Here is a 23,507-nt window from a genome sequence, read left to right as displayed (position 1 = left end):
GGTAAATCATGTCTGAGGCTCTATTCTCAGCTCAGTTATGAGCTCCTTAAATTTAGGGAAAGTGTCTGTGATCTCAGGGTCTGGCATAAAACAAATGACAGTTAAATCAAATGTGAAGGGTAGCATGATGTCATCTTCATGTGTGATCTATCAGGCCATTGGATATTTTGAGAGTAGCAAGCTCATCCAAAAAGTTCTTACGTCATCATCTCTCTGGGGGCAACCATAATAGATTTAGGCAGCTGGACCCATTTGCAAACCAGTAGGCTACCATTTTAGATTACCAGCCCGCAATGATGACATGTTAGCCTATTTGGCAACCCATTTCCTGCCCATAAGTTAATTAATAGAGCAGAGCTGGACAGTTGGATCACCCCCAGGGAGAGAACAGGTGGTGGTCACTCCTGCTTCACTGAGGCAAAGAACAACCTGATTGAGGCTAATATGCTTTGTTTTAGTTAATACTTTGTCTTATTTATTTATTTATTATTATTATTATTATTATTATTTTTTTGCGGTACGCGGGCCTCTCACTGTTGTGGCCTCTCCCATTGCGGAGCACAGGCTCCGGACGCGCAGGCTCAGCGGCCATGGCTCACGGGCCTAGCCGCTCCGCGGCATGTGGGATCTTCCTGGACCAGGGCACGAACCCATGTCCCCTGCATCGGCAGGAGGACTCTCAACCATTGTGTCACCAGGGAAGCCCCTGTCTTATTTATTTTTAAAAGCTTTGAAGGAAGATAAAAGATTTCTTTCCCTGCTCCATAGAAATTTATAAGCAACATGATACCAACCCATAAAAAAGAAATGCTGGTACTAGGTAACTTTTTAATTTGTGAAGGAGAAATAAGATGCATGTTATACTCAAAACTTGGATCATATTAGAAAAATACAGGAAATGGAAGAATTGGGGACATGATTATTCATATAATAAAAATATGCTGTAATCACAACATTCTAATTATATAACTCTTGATTAAGAGTGCTTACATATAGATTATGTCATTTGTCTTTTATCCCTGTGAAATGAACAAGGCAGGTATTTCCCCCATTTTAGAGCTGAGGACACTGAGGTTAGATGCCTGCTGAGAGTTGATTTCTGGGACACAGACTCTGGAATAAAATGTAGTGTGCAGGATGTTTATTAAGGAATGTCACTGGGATTAATACCTACGGAAGGGAGGGCAAGGAAGGAGGATTGGGCCAAGGGAACCACTGATGTGGGATGCAGGCCCAGTGACAGCCTAGGTGAGAGTTCTCTAGCTAGAGTGGCCCTCCAGAGTTGTCCTGAGTTGGGTTGAGATGGCTATGCTTGTAGACCCCTGCATCAATCAGTCATTGGGTGTGGACCACTCTGGGAAAGGACATGACCTTGGATGAGACAGCGTTCTGCTTCTAAGGCAATCCCTGAACAGTGTGACAGCTAACTGCTCTCTGCTGACAGCATTCTCAGCATCAGGTGAGTTCCTCACTGGGGGAAGATTTGGGTGGTCCATTCCTCATACTACTTGAATCCAGTTTTGCTTATTCATTCTGGGACCAGATCTTCAGGATTCCAGTGGATCTCTTCCTGGGAGAAACTTGGAAGAGAAAGATGAGTGAGACAAAATTATGGCCTCGCTGCCAGAGATGGTCTCAGTGCCACAATTTCTACTCATGTCCCTCCCTCAGTACCCATTCTAGATTTCTCTTACATTCAGCTAGCACCACTGCCCATCATAGTGGCTTACCTGGTGGCAGGACCCAGACCCTTATCACCCAGAAGTCTGAGCCCTGATCATCATGCTCTTCTAAGTTCCAGGTTGCTACACTTGTCCAGGTATAATAAAAATTGGGCAAGGCAGTTCCAAAGGGCACCCTTGTGGATCACCTGGGCAGCAGACATACTCTTCTCTGTGCAAACAGCAACACCATCTCTTCTTGATGACTTGGAGCAATTACTCCTGCTTAGAATGGTGACTCTTCTTGCAGCTGGTCCCTTGGCACAAGGAGCCTGAAGTACTCAGGCAGCAGTCATAGCTTATGATTCAATGGGATTCTTTGTATATCCTTTAGCAGATGGGATCTTTATTTAAGAACCAGGACCTCTTTTTAAGAATCTACAGTTGTGGGAGAGAAGCACAGATTTCTCAAGTAGGTTACTGGGACTGATGGGAAGTGGGGTCACCCCAGATTCCAGCTTTTGGTGCCTGAACTTGTGTTCTTCTTTTGGAGACACAGCAACACGTAAGTTTTTGATTCAACATGTGTACTACATCCTGGAGGATGGTGTCCCATTCTTGTAAAAGTATTGTGTCCCAAAGTATTGCTTCAGCTATGCCTCTAATCCCAGCCATCTGCCATCCCAATCCTATATCAAGATGGCAACATCTGGTTCCTGTGGTATGTGATTTGACCAATGGATCCTATGGTCATGAGTCTACTTTCATGTCTCCTTTATTGTAAAGTGTGTCCCCTGGTCTGATACAGTGATATGTAGGATCCTGTGCAAGTAAATCAGATACTCTGTAAGCCCTCAGATAGTGATGCTGGCTGAGACCCTGTGGGAAGAAAGGCTCAGGATGACTTTCTTACCCATCTGGGATAGAAGGGGTCCAGTGTTGTCAACTTGCCACTCAGTATTGGTCTCTGTTGCTGTCAGGTTGAATTTTTCTATTTGCTAGTGGCACTAGCTAGATCGACCTTGGTTGGGCTGTTGGGCCCATGCTGTTGACCCCAACATAGCCTCCGTCTCTGCTGCCAAGGCTACTCCTCTCTTATGCCCATCATATCAGCCCTGGGGCAGCTGATTACAGAGGTTCAATGTTGTCAACTGATTACTGAGTTATCTTTGTGTGTGTGTGTGTGTGTGTGTGTGTGCCTGGCTGTTTACTGCTCTGTGCCGGGCATTACTATGAAAATGATGATCATATTTTATACTTCTGTATGGCTATCCACATGTCCCTACCCAAGACATCCTTGTCCCTGATTTTCCAATTTTTCTCCTTCCAACCTCCTGACCACCAAAGCCAAGCCATTTTCCACTATCCATAATTCCATATATATTCTAATCTTGGGCTAGTTCTCTTCAACACAAAGCAGATGACCAGGTGCACTACTCAAAGCTCTGCCCATTGGGAGGATTTTCTCTCCACTACTTTTAAAAGGTGCCCCTGAATGGGGCTGTAGTAAAGCTGCTGTCTATGAGGTTGGGAGCAGTTTCAGGAGCTTCCATTTGGCATTCCCCATTATGACAATGTTTACTACATTGTCCAAGGACTTAATGTGGGTAGTATGCCACCTACCAAGTATGTTTATTCTAATTATATATTCAGGGACTTGGGAAATGATCACAAGGTGGGTCTGTGGATCCTGCAGACTCACTGTTAGCAGAACCTTGGCCAGGAATTCACTTATTACCTGGTTCTCATACACCCTCACTCTAAGAGATAGGCTATAATGATGCTTCAGGACTCCAGGTATCAGTGTCAATTTAACACTGGGTCCAACAGTCCTCAAAAGTGTTTGGACATTTTCTCAGTGCACACTTTTCCAAGTAAATGGCCATAGGTTCCTTTGGGGAAGGCCCAGAGCAATCATTTTTGTGTCCACTTGGCTGTGGTGTTAGAAGGTGCTGGAGAATTCCCTCCTTCTGGGGACTTGCCCTCTTCTTCAATCAATGGGTTCCATGTATGAAAACTTGCTCATGTCTGGAAACTCTGCAAGGGATCCTGACTTTAAATTGGAGACATTACCTTCAGATTCCTGATGATCCATGCTTGATTTATTTTGATGGTAAAACCTGAGTAGTATCCTTGTTGACTGCCCATCTTTTTGGTTCCTAGGACACTGCCTTCTATTAACCATCCCAATAATTCTCTGTGGCTCCAGTCCTTCTGGCTCCAGACTTGATGCTCATTATGATAACTGCTCTCACCTGGCTTTTGAAATTTATACTCTGCTGAGTGGCGTCTACTGCATTGAGATCCTATCTTCCACGTTGCAATCAGTGAGGCTCCCTGTGTAATGGCCTCTCCTCCTGTCAGTCCTGGCCCACAGAGGAGAGACACTGATGACCCTCTTACTAGTTTGTTTCTTGTGGCCTTAACAAATGGGATATCTTCCAGGTCTTCCTAGGGAACATAATTATCTGGTGGGTTTTCAGGTTTTACATAGGGTATCTATCCACTTCAGCATGCCCCTTCTCTGAGCCTTTTAAGCCATTTTCCACCACTGTCTGCTATTCGACTCTGACATTTCTACCTAATTTAGCATTGAGCGTGGCTTTTTCCATGCTTTTGGTGCTTACTAGTAGCGAGTTCAAACCATACCCTGGAGTCTTTGTAAAGGGATTAGATGTTCTTTCCCAGAAGAATGTGACTAAAATGATAATCTCCATTTTATCCAACTTTATGTCCTGGCCCTCTTGTCCAAGCACCCTCAGAATACAATTCCACGTGCACCTGAGCTGGTCCGAGCTAGCTAGCAGGCCTGCCACTGAAGCCATCTCTGAAGAGTTCCTTGGCAGTCCCAGCAGCTGGGACAAAAATGCTTCTTTTGAAGGGGGATGTCGGTGTGTGTCAGAGTGACCACCATGGTGACTTACTACCAGTGCCTGTACTGAAGAGCTCTGTGTCCTCTTTCTGGGCTTTCTTTGGGCACAACAGCTCTTCCTAAACTGCTAGCTCCTAAGTATGGTTAATGAGCCTAGGCTGTAGGTGTTACTGATCGCTGATTGGCTCAAGATACAAGCAGAGAGGAAGAGAGACTGAGGGTGGGAAAGAGAAAGACAGAGGTACCTCTGTGGACTGGAGCAGCAATTTGCTGCTGGGTGAGGGACCACATGGTCTGGGCAAGGATGGCTGCCCCAGACTGGGTGGTGCTGGCTCCCAGTAGGTAGATGTTGCCTTGAGATCTGTCTCTGTGACAACTTGGCATGAAGTTTAGATATAATCAAGACTTTCAAAGATCCATCTTGTAGCCTGCATGATTAGATTCAGTATAGATTACTTTTAGGCAATTGATCACACAGGGTAAGCGACCGTGTTTGTCACATGTCATAGTCACACTGATGTAATTTATAGCTTAAGCTCACTAATGAAAGCTGCTACATACACATCCTGTGCTTCCAGCTCTACATGCCACCTGTCCAATCCTCACCCTTCTCTAGAGTCTGATATATATTGTCTTATGGGCTTTCTTAGAGCCTCCTATGCCTTCCCAGTGTGGAGCCCCAGGCAGGTACTTCAGCTGTGACTCATGCCTCCAAATGGGTACTGTCCAACAAGGAATGCTGCTGACCCTGGAGCCTATTCACTTCCTCCAGTGACGCTGCTGGAAAAAAAATTGTCCCAAACAGTTCTGGGAGTTTCCTATTGCAATTCTGCAGAGGGTCAAGTGGAAGCAAGTAGGCACACTGTTATTTTATTGCCATACATCATGTTCAAATTGAAGTACAACTTAATTCAGTAGCCCCTTTAACTAAAAAACAGAACAAAACCAAAGTGTAAAGCATAGGCATTTTCATATGTGGGGTATTGACAAGAAAGTCTTGACTAAGGATATTAGGAGTTGAAGCACATACTGAGAATTTCTTTCCTCATTAAATCCATAAATAGCAACCATTTGACATGAAGACTCTAAGTCAGTAATTATAAGGCAAAGGGAACTTTTGATCTTTTTCTTATCATGGTTGATTTATTCTCCTGCCTTGTCAGATGAAGAATTTTACCTTGAAAGGATTCCTCTTTTTTATTTCCTTTTCAACATTTCCCACTTCTTTATCCTTCTTGACAGGAAGATGACATCAGCTCAATTGAATGGGAACAAGCTGGGATATGCCATTAAAGTTTAATCACTTTCCTGCCTGTGAAGCTGATAATTGGAGATCAGTTAATAGAGCCTGCTGCTCTGTTGGCTTTCTGTAAATCCCAGCCATTTGTAAAAGGCAAAAAGCCCAGTTCTCACTTTAACCCAAGCTCATCTTGAGCATGGATTTTATGCCAAATGCCCCAGTATCCAAATGCCATTAGTCCGAGGACCTTCCTTGTGCTCACATTAGGTTTTCTTTCCTTTCTTTCCTTTTAACCAATAGAACTATTTAATGTAAGGTCGTGTAGAAATTGGCAGTTCACACTTTCTTACCAGAGACCAAGCCACTGATCTCCCTTGCTTTCCCCTTTCTTCTCAAATGCACTCAAAAGCTGTCTCCTAACTTCCTTCTGCTTTGCTTCAGACAGCAAATGGATGTGACAATGGACTGCAAACACTCTCAGCTGGTCCAGTCCATAGATGTTTTAATTTTGTCTGTGAACTAGTATCTCCTGTGGTCTTGTGACCCTCCAGCCAAATGGTATCTACACTCTTTACTCTTTCGCACCCCATACCTGTAGAGCCAGGCTTCTTTTTTCAAAAGGGATAATTCTTCCTTCTGTTCTGTGAACCATCCTTGACCCTCATCATAACAAACTACTAAGTCCGTGGGAGGAATTACACCGCTGATATGTAGCTGAGGAGCCTCATAGCTCAGTTTCCAGTCTGTACTTCAAAAGAAAGTTTTAGCCTTTACATTCAGCATCTCTGCATTGGTGGGGGCCCCCATTCACTCATTCTTTCTTCCTTCATCATTCATTCAGTACATTTATTTGGTGTGTAGCACTCTGCTAGCATTAAGGGTATAAATGAGAACAAGACAGGTATGGTTCTCGTCCTTGAAGACCTTTAGATCTGGTGGGGAGACGGACATCACATAAGTAACTGTATGGACACTCAATTACATGGTTACCATTGCAGAATGAGTGCATGTAACAGGACACCTGACTGATAGAGGTTAATATTTCTTGAGTCCTGGCCACATTCCCTGCACTGTGCCACGCTATTTCAGGCATGAAGCCACGGAATGCTCCCAATCAGGCTGTTAGTCTCCTTTTACAAAGGGGGAAACAGAGGCAAGAAAATAACCTCCCTAGTCACACAGTCTGAATGTAGCTGTTCCTCCTCACAGCAGAACTGTGTGAGAATTCCTTTTGTTCTACATTCCTACCAATGCTTTGTGATATCAGGTTTTTAATTTTTGACAATCTGATAGGCACCAAATTATATTCCAGTGCGATTCAAGATAGAAAATGTAATGTTTTACATTTTCTGTGGAGTAAACTGTGGATCAGTGGTGAACAATATTTACATGGTCATAATAAAGAAATGTAAACTGAATATCCTGAGAGATTAGTCTTTGGAGGATGCAGGGGAAGGGAAGAGTGTTTGCGTGTATGTGGGGTGTTCGTTGGTGATGATCATGTAAGGTGGCCAAATCCAAGTTTCCACAGAAAAAGGTCAATGTGATAATGCTGAAAACTGAAAAATCAGGTACTGGTAGCATAATGGTGTTCTATTAAAACATGGAGGTAAATAGTAGAAAAAAAAATAAAGGGATGAAAAGATGTGAAAATATTTGCTTCTAGGAAGCTTGAGACTAGGATGGGTGGGCCAGGGGACTGCTGTTTCTTGTTGCAAGCCTTGTTCTCTTTGATTTTGCTTTCCCTCAATTTCAAGAGCAATCAGGGGCACTGGGGTCATCCATCAGCACAGCCCACAGCAGCACTGGAGCCCCCAGTCCCTTCTCATAGCCGGCACACCCTCTCCAGAAAAATGGAAGCAGCAGCGGTCCCTTCACAGAGGAGCTTGGGCTGGCTGCCTCCCCACTGCCACCAGAAGCCCAGAGCAGTGGATTCCCAGTGTATCCAAAAGCTGTGTGCTCCACGATGAGGTACGGGGCCGGGTTCCGCATCTCCCTGAGTTTCAGTGTTCACCAGCGCTTAGTGCAGTACCTGGTGACCCGAGGAGTGAAGCTCTGAGTCAGTTCTTTGTGGTGTCCCTCCTCCCTAACCCACCTCTTCCCCTATCTCTCTTCCTTCCTTCCTTCTTTTCCTATATTAGATTAGAGAAAAAAGGAGTAGTGGAAAGGGGGAAGACCAGCTGTCTGCCTTATTTAGAAACATGGGGAGGTGAGGTGTGAGTCTGTGAAGCCTCAGTTAGGAGGCAAAAACCTTTTGCTGCTTCCTTGGTGAAAGATCCCCACGCATTAGAGAGCAGGTGCTCTTGATTCTCTGGGGAAGGAGAGCTCTACCTTCCCCTCCTGTCTCTCCCTTCTTCTTGTGTTAGAAAGGAATGTATTACAGCACAAGTATGGAAGGAAGCCCAGAGGACTCTGCCTTTAAGACATGCTTGTGTGCAGGCAGGGAGATGCTTTTAGAGCATAGGATTTTCCAAAGCCTTTGTAGTTTTGGTGTCGTCTCCTGTGATCCAGCTCTGAAGATGGACATAGTTGTACCAGCACGGGTGCTCACTAAATTAGGCTGTTTTTAATGGGCGAGAGTTTTAATAAATATGAAAGTTCTATTTATAGTGTCAGCACTTTACCACTTCAAGCTATGTCTTCTGTGAAGTCCCAGAAAAACCTCCTCTTTTCAGGGTCTTTGTTCCTAGTTATTCCCTCCTTTGCCTGTTTCTATCCTTTATTTTTCCATCCCATCGACCATTCATTCAACAAATATTTATTAAGCATCTGTCATGTGCCTGGCATGTTCCAGGCACCAGGGATGTCCTGGCAGATAAGGAGGACAAGGTCCTTGCCCCTGTGTAGCTTCCCTTCCATTAGAGGACAGATACTAAATAATCAACAGTGAGGGACCGCTGTAAGTGCTGTGAAGAGAGTGAAACAGGATGTGATGGAGAGTGATGGGTGAGCTGCCCTGAACAGGTGAGGTCTGAGCTGAGACTGAATGAGGGGAGGCCCAGCCCCGCAAGAACCTGTCAGAGGGTCTCGGGCTTGAGGGTAATGAGCAAGGGGGGAGGCAGGGGGTGAGCTCGGGGGTGGCAGGCCCAGGTGGTATTGGGCCATTTTGCTGTAGAAGCAAGTTTGGATTTTATTCTGAGTGGAAGGAGAAGACTTTGGAGTTTATATTTTTAAAGGTTTTTAAAGCGTTGGGGTGACGTTACTGGATTAGCTTTAAAGATCACTCTGACTGCTGTGTGACAAACTGGTGGGGGGCGGAGGGCGGGCTATGTGCTGGAATGAAGCAGGGGACCAGGTAGGAAGCAGTTACATGCTGAGTGAGGAGCGAATGGATGTGGTTAGGTGAGGGGTATGTCTTGGGTACAGAGTCAGCAGGACCTGCTAGTGGATGGGATGGAGAGGGGAGGGGAAAACCAAGAATTCCTGGGTTTCTGGGTCAAACAACTGGGTGGATGGGGAAGCTCTTTATTGAGACAGAAAACTAGAGGAGGGATTTTGGGGAGTAAGGCTTATGGGAAGAGGGAGAATGTAGTCACAGGAAGGTGTGAGGTCCCTGAGGCAGAGAGAAAAGGGACTCATTCATTTGTTTAGAAGGTTGATGGAGGAGAGGAATGAAGAATTAGGAGGGTGCTGGTGGCTGTCAGCGTGGAGATTTCAGCAGAAAGAGAGACGAAAGTCAGACTGTAGGGGGATGGTGAATGCTGTGAGGGCAGGGAGGGACCAGCTCAGGCTTTGATCACAGTTGTAACCCAGGGCCTGGCACAGTGCCTGGCAAATGAAGGTGCCAAATATTCAAAATAAATAAATGAATGAGAGGGTGGTAAGGCAGTGTGGGAACTGAGTGTAGAACACTTTCAGTAAGTGTGACAAGGAAGATATGAGGGAAAGGATGCTAGCTGGAGCAATGGCAGGTTTATATTTATTTCAAGTTTAATGGACAAGGGGCTCCTATAGTCACAGGGAAGAAATCCTCTAGGGAGAACTGACGCTGGATCAGGAGGGTAACTAATAGAAGGAGGTCCTAGAAGAGGGGGTGAGAAGGGTGAGCAGCAGGTGGGGGAGGAGAAAGAAGGAAGGAGAAGGGAGGAGAGGGGGAGGGGAAAAAGCATGTGGTACAGTCTCCCGAGGGCCAGGGGGTGTGCTGGGCTCTGAGGTGTATTTTCTCATGTAACCAGCACAATGGCCACTCGGGATGATGTTATATTCTCCGCTTTCATGTGAGGTGACTGAGGGTCTGAGAGGTGAAATCACTAGCTGAGGTTCCAAGATGAACTAGCAGTAGCATGGGTTTGTATCCAGAAACTTCTATTACCATTAGGCTGTGTGTAGGCCAGTTGGACTCTAAAGAGTCCTGGCAAGGAGTTGGCATAGGTGAGGAGTCAGGTGGTGGGCTTTTATTCTTACTTTCATGTTGAGCCCTGACCACCAGCAATTCTGGAGAGCGAGCCAACTGGACTGCAATATACAGCAATGGTGAAACCTGGACAGAGGTTTATAGGTTGTCATGTTTGTGAGCAAGGAGGGCAACTGCCCTCTTTTGAAAAGAAACCTGTCAAAATTCGGGGCATATTGTCACAGGATTTAAGTAATTTGGGGATTCTTTATTTGTTCTTTTGTATCAGGAGGTGGATTAATTGAGCTTAATAAAAAGACTGAAGGGGTGATACATCTAGATTTAACAGTTCTGAGCCTGGAGGCAGAGGGCCTTGGCTTAAATCATGATTCCAGTGCTTCCTAGGTATTTGTTTCATCTCTCTGAGATTCAGTTTCTTCACACGTAAAATGACAATGAAAATATGACCTTCCTCAGGAGAGACTGTGAGGACTAAATGTGATGTTGCATGTCTAAACTCCTAACCCAGGCACAACTATTCTGCAATAGGATCGTAGCATTATCATTGTTTTATTTTCATTCCGATTATTTTCCTGTAAGCGTGTCTTAGTCACCTTGGGCTGCTGTAATAGAATACCATAAACTGGGTGTTCTAAACAATAGGAATTCATTTCTCACAGTTCTGGAGGCTGAGAAGTCCAGAATCAAGATGCTGGCTGATTCAGTTCCCTGACAAGAGATCTATTCCTAGCTTGCAGACGGCCACCTTCACCTTATGTCCTCACAGGGCAGAGAGAGAGAAGACAAGCTTTCTGGTGTTTCTTTTTATAAGGGCACTAATCCCATCATGAGGACCCCGAGCCCATGATCACATCAAAATCTATCTACCTCTCAAATACCATCAACTGGCTGTTAGAGCTTCAAACTTATACATTTTGTGGAAACACAATTCAGTTCTTAGCAAAGCATGAATGCATTGTGAGTAATGGCGGCTCTGGGATTCTGAGATTATACGGCTTGGGAATGAAGTAATGAAGTTGTATGAGGTTTTTTGTTACTGTTGTTGTTTAGTTCATTTGTGAGAGCTGTTTCCGAGTTAAACCCTAGGGTGAAATTATGTGGCGCTCATTACTCTAAGGCTGGCACAAATCTGGCTAAATACTTTATCTGGTAAATAAAATATGGGTTACAGATGTCACCAAGTATGGGCAAAATCCTTTCCTTCTCATTTCATTTATTTAGTTGCCTAATTTTATTTTCTTTGTTGTGATTGGCTTAAAAGCAGAATTTATTGTATTAGAAATCCTGGACTGTGGGTATACACAGCTCTGGATCAGAAGAAATTCATTTACTGTGGTCTTTTTCCTGAATTGCTATTTGTAAAATGAGAAATGCCTTGTATTTAAATATTCTCTCCCCACTGTATAAATATGTCAAATTAATGCACATACCTTTTCCCTTTAACATTAGAAAGCTCGGGGATTTGTATATGAAGTCTTATCTTTATTTTCCTTATTCCGGTTACATGTGTGAGTGCATGTTTCATATTTCAACAACAGTCACCACAATATGCATTGAGACAGTTCTTTGTTCAAAGAATTCATGGGTATTTATTTTCTTCTCTGCAGTAGTCTGTGCCGCAGGGTCTCTCATGTTCCCTCGTTAATTTAACAATATGTATTGAGTGTGTGTTACATGTCAGGCATCATTCCAGGTGTTGGGGAAATATCAGAGTCAATGAAATAAAATCCTCTCCTCATGGAACTTAGCTGTTTGATGATCATGATGTTTTGCTTAAAATTGGCTCATTTTCTAACTTTCATGGATGAAACATTGGTTAAATTTCCACTCAGTGAGTCTTAAACTCTTTATTTTAATTACCTTGCACAAAAGCATGAAAATAAAGTTACTGAGATAGGTTTGGATTTAGAGAACAGTAATACATTTGGCACTAAAGTGAAATTGTACGGTCTGAAAAATTAGGAGATACAGGGAGGCATATAAATATTTTGACTGGCACTGTTGGAAGGAGGAACTGTCTTGTTCTATTCAAGTTACTATAACAGGATACCATCGACTTGGTGGCTTGTAAACAGTAAAAATTTACTTCTCACATTTCTGGAGTCTGGAAGTCCAAGATCAATGTGTTGACAGATTTGATGTCTGGTGAAGGCCCACTTCCTGGCTCATTCTTGCTGTGTCCTCACGTGGTGGAAGGGGGAAACTCTCATCTCTTCAGCCCCTTATAAGGGCACTAATACCATTCATAAGGGATCCATCCTCATGACCTAATTACCTTCTAAAATTCCCACCTCCAAACACCATCACATGGGGATTTAGGCATGAACATATGAATTTTGGTGGGACACAAACATTCAGTCCCTTGTGTCCTTTTAATATTTTATTCTCATAGACTTTGTGCTTTTTAATTTTTCCCTGAAGTAGAAAACACTGTATAAATTATCTTCATATTATTTAATCTCCTTAGTGGGAATGTTAAGGTTTTATTCCATACTTATGATGTATGAGAGGCCAAATGCATTTCAGATAATTATTTATAGCATTATACTGGTGTGAGAGAAACTTGGTGAGCAGTGAGATTTGTAAGAGACAGAAAAAAAATCTGTGACTAAATTATGTGTTGTTAATAAATAATAACATTTTCTTCTGATGGAAGTTGTTGTTTACCCATTATTCCTCCTTCCTACATTTTAAACACCTTTCCTTGTTGACTGAACTCAGATGAGTAGTTCTTGACTTTATTCAGCTGCTACCTGTCAAAAATGAAATAATGGAATGAACAAGGTGTGAAGTTAAATAATGAGTCTACACAGAATATACAGCCATCAGTTAAAGTGATGTTTGTGAAGTCATTTACTTAATAGACTAATCTCTTCACTTTGAAGTGTGGATGAAAGTTTAAGCCTAATTAATAAGTAAATATTCTTAATTCAAAGCACAGGTGATGACATGAAAGGGGATCTAATTTCAGATTTTTTGAAGTCTTTTTCCCCTTCCAACTCCTCTGTGTCACTACTAGTTTCTTCCTATTTCCTTTTATTCATTTTCATGTGAAATTTCTTTATTTAAAGATGTCTTAGGACATATGTTGCTATGGAAGTTTTTATTTTATTGGAAGATAGAAATATTCCAGTCTTTTGTTGTAGACCTTATGATGCTACATCAAGACCATCATCACTGAAGTCGGCAAAGCAGGAAGGTGGTGGTGGGCATTAAGGGAACAGTAACTTTGCTGCAACCTTTGTTACTGGTACAAACCAAATCAACTAACAAAACTATTGTAATATCATTATATTATTTGTATATTTGAATTCTGCAGTTAAGTACATACACATTTAGGATTGTCATGTCTTCTTGATGAATTTACCCCTTTATTTCCTCTTTATCAACAGTATTATTTCTTTTTCAGAAATCTAATTAGTCTGATAATATAGCTATACTAGCTTTCCCTTGATTAGTATATTTACATGACATAGTTTTCCCATCATTTTAATCTATGTCTTTATATTTAAAGTCAGTTTCCTTTAAAAAGTATATAATTGGATCTTGTTTTCTTCATCCAGTCCCACAGTCTTTGCATTTAATTGAAGTGTTTATACCATTAATTTAATTATTCATGCATTTGTATTTAAATCTGCCATATATTTTTTTATCTAGTTCTAGTTCTTTTCCATGTGTCTCATTTGTTCTTGATTCCTTTGTCTCTCTTTCACCACCTTCTTTTGAGTATTTTTTTATGATTCTATGTTATCTCCCCTACTAGCTTATTAGTTATACATCATTTTAATTAGTTTGGTTGTTCTATTGTTTTCAATACATATTTTTAACTTATGACAGTTCACTTCAAATAATATTATAGTACTTCCTGTATTGTGCAAGAATCTTACCATAGTATTTATTCATTTCCTCCTTCCTGTCCCTTATGCTACTGTTCTCATACATTTTACTTCAACATATTCTATGAAACATATGCCTTACAGGTATTTTTACTTCAGACAGTTGTCTTTTAAAGAGATTACAATCAAGAAACATGTCTGTCATAGTTACCCACATTTTTCCTTTTCCCATGCTCTTTATTTCTTTATGTCTATCTTGTATCAGATTTCTTCTGCCTGAAGAACTTCCTTTTAACATTTCTTGTTCTACAAGTCTGCTGGCAATTAATTCTTTCAGCTTCTGTTTCTCTGGAAAAATCTTCCCTTCAGCCTCATTTTTGAAAGGTATTTTCACTGGACACAGAATTTTGAGTTGATCAATTCTTTTTTTTTTTTTGCGGTATGTGGGCCTCTCACTGTTGTGGCCTCTCCGGCTCTCCCACTGCAGAGCACAGGCTCCGGACGTACAGGCTTAGCAGCCATGGCTCACGGGCCTAGCTGCTCTGCGGCATGTGGGATCTTCCCAGACCAGGGCATGAACCTGTGTCCCCTGCCTCAGCAGGCGGACTCTCAACCACTGCACCACCAGGGAAGACCCAGATCAATTCTTTTTTTTTTTTCTTCAGTTTTTAAAGACGTGACTCCATTGTCTCCTGCTTGCCTAATTTCTGACAGTGAATCTGTTCTGCTTCCTATCTTTGTGCCTCTAGAAAATGTGTCTTTTTCTCTGACTACTCTCAAGATTTTCCCTTTATCTTTGGGTTTCAGCAATTTGACCATGATGAGCCTAGGTAGGGTTTTTCTTGGTATTTATACTGCTAGGGCTCTCTGAACTTCTTGGATCTATGGTTGTCTTTCACTACTCTTGAAAGTTATCTCTTCAATAATCTTTCTGTCCTCTTCTCTATCTTTTATCCTTCTGGTACTCCAAGTACATGTGCATTAGACTATTTGATATTGTCTCGCATCTCTTGGATAATCTGTTCTATTTTTCACTATTTTTTTTTTCAAATTCCTCCAATGGTGGGCTGCTGCCACTTTGTGCTTAGCATGCAGCCTCCATTACTGTAGGGCTTTTTTCAAGCTTCCTGGTCTGCTCTCAGCTATCAGCAGGCCCAGCAGGCCTGAACTACAAGTGGATATTTTCCCATGGTTTTCTTTCTCCCCAGCAGCAGACTGCTATTGCTGGATATTTGGTGGAGGCTTGTGGTCAGGGAAGATAGAGTTTCTTGGTTCTCTTGATGTGGTCTCAGTCCTTAGAAGGTCTTTTTCACCTGCATTTTGGGTGTGGAACTGTCTTAGTGTTTCAGACCTGTCCTCATTACAACCCTCCCCCACCCTACCCTGCCACATAGCCATAGTCTGCCCTGCATCAGTGAGGGGGCCTTGAAGGGAACTCTCCAGTGGGGGTACATGTCCTGCCCTCTCCCAGTGGTAGTAGGCTTCTGCTTTAGGATCCTGGGCTCAGTTTAAGGGCCTGGGCTCAAACAGTGTCTCATCCCTCCCTCAGCTGCAGATTACTTTGTTCCTAGCCCTCCCTCCCTGGCAGCATACCTTTGTCCTAGACCAGGGGCAGGAGGGTTTCCTACCCCACTCCCCATGTCTTCCAGGTTTTGCTTCATACAAGAGGTGGTTTAGTGCCTGTGTTCCAGTGAGGGCGCCTATGCCAGGTACCATCTCTATCCCGTCTTGTGAACACCCAGTAGAGGTCCTTGGATAAAAGTTAGCGAATGAACACAGACTCTCCTTAAGTCTGAGGCTCCCGGGGATATAAACTGACAGGCTACTCCATACTCAGCATTTCAGAATTTGTTAAAATTTCACCTTTTTTTCTTACTCACTTTTATGGTAGTGATCTCTTCCTCCCATATTCTGCCAAAGGTGAAACAGTCTGTGTGTCTCAGCTTTCTGCAAAGGAGTTTGTCATCCATTGGATTTCAATGGTTGATTTAAAGTAATTTGTTATATAAAAAAAACCTTTATAATATATACTATATTTTGAATTTAATAATTTACATACCTCTATAACCTTTTCCAATCTTTATCCAACAGCATAAAAATGATTTTATATTGTTTAAAAAATGTTTAAACATCTTTATTAGAGTATAATTGCTTTACAATGGTGTGTCTGTTTCTGCTTTATAACAAAGTGAATCAGTTATACATATACATATGTCCCCATATCTCTTCCCCCTTGCATCTCCCTCCCTCACACCCTCCCTATTCCAACGCTCTCGGTGGTCACAAAGCACCAAACTGATCTCCCTGTGCTATGCGGCTGCTACCCACTAACGATCTATTTTACGTTTGGTAGTGTATATTTGTCCATGACACTCTCTCACTTTGTCCCAGCTTACCCTTCCCCCTCCCCCTATCCTCAAGTCCATTCTCTAGTAGGTCTGTGTCTTTATTCCCGTCTTGCCCCTAGGTTCTTCTGACTATTTTCTTTCTTTCTTTTTTTTTTTAGATTCCTTATATATGTGCTAGCATATGGTATTTGCTTTGCTCTTTCTGACTTACTTCACTCTGTATGACAGTCTCTAGGTCCATCCACCTCACTACAAATAACTCAGTTTCGTTCCTCTTTATGGCTGAGTAATATTCCATTGTATATATGTGCCACATCTTCTTTATCCATTCATCTGTTGATGGACACTTAGATTGCTAGAATGTCCTGGCTATTGTAAATAGAGCTGCAATGAACAAGACTTACCAAGGTGAAGGGGTTTCTAGTGTGTGGAAACCTTTCCTCCTTCACGGCTCCCTCCCACTGGTGCAGGTCCTGTCCCTATTCTTTTGTCTCTGTTTTTCTTTTTTCTTTTGCCCTACCCAGGTACGTGGGGAGTTTCTTGCCTTTTGGGAGGTCTGAGGTCTTCTGCCAGCGTTCAGTAGATGTTCTGTAGGAGTTGTTCCACATGTAGATGTATTTCTGATTTATTTGTGGGGAGGAAAGGTGATCTCCGTGTCTTCCTCTTCCGCCATCTTGAAGCTCCACTACAAAATATATATTTTTTTAATTTTTAAGCACAATGAACTGTCCATAGATTTTGTTAAATGTGAGTACCCTGAGGTAGACATTCTTAGGGCATGTTAAAGCACTGGAGAAGTAGTTGGGTATACTGATGCCCAGGCAAATGTTCATTAATAGGGAAGGATATATTTAACTAGGAACATGATCAAATAACTTAATTTTAGCATAGGAGAAGCAGAGATGATGGGAGCCATTGGGAAATCAATAAAAGAAACTATATTAGACTAGTATTGATAGTTTTCTAAATTACCAGCCACTTTCTATTGGGGATTATCATTAGGAAAGTGGGATTTGTTCTAGAGACTCTTGCCTCTATTATTCCTTGGATTGGTTGATTTAACCCAAGCTGGACTCAAATTTCTTTATGGTGAAATGCAGAAACGCTATGTATATATATATCTTCTGAGTCCCCAGAATATGTAGTAAAACAAGAATTATGTTAACATATTCATTTGAAAGCTTATTGGCAACTGTGTTTGTACTTGAACTGAACTCTACACTAAAATGTTTTATCTTCTTGGCTTCATTCAGAAATTAACACTAAAAGCTTCTTCCAAATAAATCACTTGCTAAGGAGACTAAATTTCTTTAATTTATTGGTAGCAAAATTTCTGTAATCTGTGCGGAAGTTCTAGCTACTGCTGTCCTTGGTTCATTTTGCTTAATGTTAATTGGGTACTGGTGCTTGGCAATTTTTGATCGCCCATATGAATTTCAATCAATGGAAGGTAAATTAGTTTTTTCTCAGTTAAAACTAACCAAATTTAGCTATCTATCTTCTGATAAATGGCCAGGATCATATGTTGAAAGAGATACTAACAAAATATAGACATTTCTAACTGACAAGCAATTCAGTCACTGTCAACAGCTTCTTTGTTGAATATTCCAGGTCTTGAGTTTTTCCATCAAACAATCACCATATGGAATTCTCTGTCTTTGGTTAAGAGCTATGATTTCAAGATTACCAAACATCTTTCCATTCTTTTGTAAAACACAAATTAGCATTTTCTCTTTCTCTCTCCCTGTCTTCCTCTATTCCTCCTTCCTGTCTCGTAATGTATCCTGCTAAAAGATTGTGGTTATAATAAAAGCAGTCTCATCATATCTTTATATTATACAAATTCAGAAGATATGGTAGTAGTTCATTCATGAGATCATAATTCTAGACCAGGTAGCAAATCCTTATGATCCCTAATTACTTGGTAAAAGCTCCAGTATTTTCCCCTGAAAACCATATGTCACACATTTGGAACACTGAGTAATCTATGTTTTGTAGAATGTTTATGACAGAATACCAGAAATGCATGTTAGAAGCATTTTTTTTAAATGAAGAATTCAGAAGACCATTTTTTTTCCAGCCAAAAAACAGGATTGTACATGTAAAAATAGCTGAGAATTAAAAAATCATTTTAGAATTCAGTAGCAAGCAATAACCATTATGGCGTTATGGTGACCACCATAGTTACACTTGACTGTGTACTTAGTAAAGGGCAGGAACTATGTTAATTGTTTTACATATATTTTTTAATTTTACTATTACAAAAGCATATGAAGTTTTCACTACACAGAGTGGTTTAGAGCATGGATTCATGCCTAGTGCCTGGGTTCCTGTTCTGTTCCACTATTTATCAAGTGTATGATCTTGGGCAAATTTCTTAAACTTTTTCTGCGTCAGGGTCCTCATGTGCACAAGGCAAAAATACTAGTACCTACCCCATTTGTTGTGAGGAATAAATGAAGTAATACATGAAAAGGCTTAAAATAATCCAATATATAGAGACAACTCATTAGTGGTAGTGCTAGGATTTTCCCATGTTTAGTTTATGGCAAATCAATGTTGAATTATTATTGAAAACCATATTTTCCCTATAATGTTCCCGTTTTCTCTGCTGTGTGCATCAGGGAAAATAGGATAATCTTGATTTGACCTATTATAAGTTATTTGCTCTTTTTAAAAAAAAATTTATTTATTTATTTATTTATCTTTGCTGTGTTGGGTCTTCGTTTCTGTGTGAGAGCTTTCTGTAGTTGCGGTGAACAGGGGCCACTCTTCATCACAATGCACTGGCCTCTCACTATCGCGGCCTCTCTTGTTGTGGAGCACAGGCTCCAGACGCGCAGGCTCAGTAGTTGTGGCTCACGGGCCCAGTTGCTCCGCGGCATGTGGGATCCTCCCAGACCAGGGCCCGAACCCATGTCCCCTGCATCGGCAGGCAGACTCTCAACCACTGCACCACCAGGGAAGCCCAAGTTATTTGCTCTTTTTAATGAGCTTTTAACACTTGAAAGGGAGCAAAAACAGTATAAAGAAATAAAATATAAAAAGTATTTTAGGGTAATGTTGTAAAGTTCATCAGTGTTTAGGATGCTCAGAGAATGCCTGGATTAGTACTCATTCCTAACCAGAGGGCGTATTTATTTAACTGATGAATGCCATCCTCATTATAAATTGTTTGAAAAGAACGTTTCTGTTTATTCTTTATTTTTCTGTGACTAACAATAGTCAAGAAAAATATCCTTTTGAGATGTTTAGAGGCTCTGCTGAATAAAGAGCATTAGTTAAATAAACAATTGACAGCTAGCTTCAATTTCATTAAGTTGAAATGCAAGATATAAATAGATATAGTTTACCAATTTCTAGATGAATCAACTTTATTTTCATATAGGAAGTTATGCTTTTTGTATGGAAAATTTACAAATATGAATACTTTTTGCATTATGCAAATCATGGTCTTCATTTATATATAAGCTAGAAAATGTATATTGATTTTGAAATCATTCTAAAGTAGCAGTCTTTTTGAGGAGACTGACATTAAAGGTTTACCCTTAAAGATTTAACCTCCAAAAGTATTGCTGAAGTATTTAAAGGGAACATAAATCTGGATTTCTAGGGTATGGAGGCAACTAATATATCATAATTTGAAAAAGAAAGAAAACAAATTCAAATAACCATCCATAGTTGGGTGAGTGAGAAGATAATTCTCGTGTTGAGGTTAAGGGCTGGCATCCTACTGCAACTAGTGAATATTCAATGCATTTTATTGATTGATTGATAGAGCTTTATGTAACTGAGAGTTAAGTCTTTCTCAAAGATTTTTCTTTTACACTTTGCATTCAGTTTAAGTAATTTTTCTTTGTGGTCGATTGTGAAAAGAATTATGATGTATACTTCAAATATGAGGCATGTATATTATTGTTTAAAATGGTTACCTATTTAAATTGATAACTGTAATTTTGATTTTTATGCAAAGGAAATGAGAGATTGTCTTTTATGTCTCCAATGATTCTTCACATAATTTACAGCTGAGATGGAGAACCCCTCTGGTCCTTCTTTAACACCTTCTTTAAGGTGTTATCATGGTTAAAGACTAAGAGAACAGGGTGTCTTAAAAGACCTGAATTCTTTTCTTTGGTCCTCATTGCTACTTTTGAAAAATCTGCAGGATATAAAACCACCAACTGGTTTTGTTCTTCTGAAAGCTCATGTCATAGCGCAGGTGTTTTCCCGGTTGTCTTCGAGTCAAAGGTATAAAAAAAGCATGTTAGGTGGGAGAGGAGAAATGAGCTCCGTTGTGATTCTGACTTGCTACATGACCTTGGGCCAATTATTTCACCTATCTGTGTCTCTATTTTCTCATCTTTAAAATGGTGGTATGGGGCTTCCCTAGTGGCGCAGTGGTTGAGAGTCCGCCTACCGATGCAGGGGACACGGGTTCGTGCCCCGGTCCAGGAGGATCCCACATGCCGCGGAGCGGCTGGACCCGTGAGCCATGGCCGCTGAGCCTGCGCATCCGGACCCTGTGATCTGCAACTGGAGAGGCCACAACAGTGAGAGGCCCGCATACCGCAAAAAAAAAAAAAAAAAGAAAAAAAATGGTGGTAACTGGAGGAGGTTAAAAGTTGTGAATATCTTCTAAGGTCCTATATCCAAAATCTTATAAAACTGTATTCTTCTTTTTAAAATTGCTATTCTTGCAATGTTGGGTGCAAACTTGGAGGTTCTATTGTGTGTTGGTGGCTGAGAGGGAATCCTTGTTCTGTCCTAATAGATTAAAAGGCAGTCATTGGTTCATTTAGTTAACAGACATGTATTCATCACTCATTGTATGTAAGTGTCCTAGGAATCATTTGCTTGTTAGAAACAAAAACACTTTCAAAATTATTTTAGCAAAAATTGAAGTTTTATTGAAAGGATACATGAAAATCTCACTGAACCCAAGGTTGCATATGTGATCGTGGTTTTTGGACACAAGCAATTGGAGGTCAAACTGATTTATTTTTCACCTTGTCGGGGATTTGTCACTTCTCTTTTGTTTTTTGTCCATGTTGTATTCCTCCCTAATTTGGTAAGTGCAGCGTTGCCTCCCTCTAAGCTTTGCATGGTCTCTCCATTTGTCTTGAGAAGAGATGAACTAGAATTATATTGTCCTGATTCCCGATTCTCATCAAAGAGACTGATTGGCCAGCATGGGTTAGATGTCTGTCTAGTGGGAGAGTCATGTAAATAAAGAGTGCACTGATAGATAAATGCACAAGGTGCTACGGGACCACAATTTGGAGCATCTTATCCAACATGTCATGTTTAGCTGGAGCTGCATCCTAACAGATAGCGAGCTGCAGAAAGGTGGGAAAGTCAGCACGAGCAGCATGAGAGGTATGCAGCTTCAAAATGTGTGCACGTGACAACAAACAGCTCAGGATTGTGTAGTGAGCAGGATGAGGTGGGGGACAGAGGGAAGATCCCTGTCATGGAGGAAGTTGAGGGAAATGCCAAGGGGACTCCTGTCCGTGGCAACAAGTGCAGTGGCATGGACATCTTTGAGTTAGATTCCTATGTGACAAAAAGTGATGAAAGTCAGAAGGAAAATATTATTTGTATGTGCAGGTTAAAAATATTCAAGCCACCTGATATTAACTGTTGCTTTTTAATAATTAACTGACAATGACAATGGTTGAGAATGCCAAAGCCACAGTTCTGAGATTTTCTACCATAAATGAATCCTGCATATCTGTGAAAACTCGACATTAACGATTTCTTAAATAAAATTTTCTTTATACCTATTTGTAGCTTGAAAGAGTTTTAATATTTTAAAAATGGTATTAGGAGCCTTAAGGATGCAATTTTATCACACAGGATGGAGAAACTATACCATTTTTTATATCTATTAATTGAAATGAGCCTCTAAAAATTTTCATTTTCCTCCAAAGAATATAAAATCTGATGGGAAATTTCTTATCACAATATCCTGTTTATAATTTGATTTCTAGCTTCTTGTTAATTTTGCCACTTCTGAACACTCAGAGTTGGATATATTTGGGTAAAATGAGAGCTGTCTACTGGCCAGAGAGATTTGAGACCTTAGTTAGAAGAGAAGAAACATGTCCTCACAAAATTGATAATTGAAAGTAAAATGAATACATTGGCAGTAATGTCTTGTTGTTACAAACACATTATGCATTCATAGCCTCATTTTCAAAGTTCTTTTTATCCAGTTTTGATAATGGTATTATAATAATGAAATGGCAGCTAGTTTATATTGATAAAGGTACATCTGAATTCCCTTGAAGAACGGGGAGAAAGAATAGAGAATGTATTTCATTAGTGGTCTGCCAGTGAAAATTAAAATAAAGGTCATTTATTAAACATACTTCAATCTGTATTATTCTTGTGTACCTGGTTGATATATAAAGCCCAACTGATTTTGTGGTTTGGCTTGGAATTTAACTCATGCTTGTTGCATCCAGGCAGCTGGTAAACTTTGTACTTAAAGAGATGATTGCTTACTTACTTGGAAAAGAAAATGGACACATGTAAGATAAATATATTTTTCTGGCTTGATCATTAAGAAGGTCTTCAACCTAATGTTGACCGTTTTCTTAAATGATGTAGCAGGTGCAGCTCAGTATGAGACTAAAGCTATTAATTGTCAGTAATTCACTTTGATCAAGATTATACGACAAGGGCTTCCCTGGTGGCGCAGTGGTTGAGAGTCCTCCTGCTGATGCAGGGGACACGGGTTCGTGCCCTGGTCCAGGAAGATCCCACATGCCGCGGAGCGGCTAGGCCCGTGAGCCATGGCCGCTGAGCCTGCGCGTCCGGAGCCTGTGCTCCACAACGGGAGAGGCCACAGCAGTGAGAGGCCCACGTACCGCAAAAAAAAAAAAAAAAAAAAAAGATTATACGACAAGGCCTCTTTGAATTAGGGCTTGGATAGTAAGAAACAGAGTTTAGTTTTCACATAAGGAAAATTGCATCATGACTTGAAGGGTTGTACTGGTGTACTTCTTTTCTGAAAAATGGTTCTGGTATTTCCTTTCTTTGTTATCTTTAATAATGATAGAGTAGCATAGCTTAGTGACTAGGTACACAGCTAGCCTCTTAGAGTCAGAAGTTCTTGGGGTCAAGTTTCAGCTTTATCACTTAGGGGCAGTATGAATATAGTTTATTTCCTTACTCCAAAAATGGAATAATGG

Source organism: Mesoplodon densirostris, chromosome 11 (genome assembly GCF_025265405.1).
Source record: "Mesoplodon densirostris isolate mMesDen1 chromosome 11, mMesDen1 primary haplotype, whole genome shotgun sequence".
Taxonomy (NCBI): domain Eukaryota; kingdom Metazoa; phylum Chordata; class Mammalia; order Artiodactyla; family Ziphiidae; genus Mesoplodon; species Mesoplodon densirostris.
Note: the sequence above shows the minus strand (reverse complement) of the source record.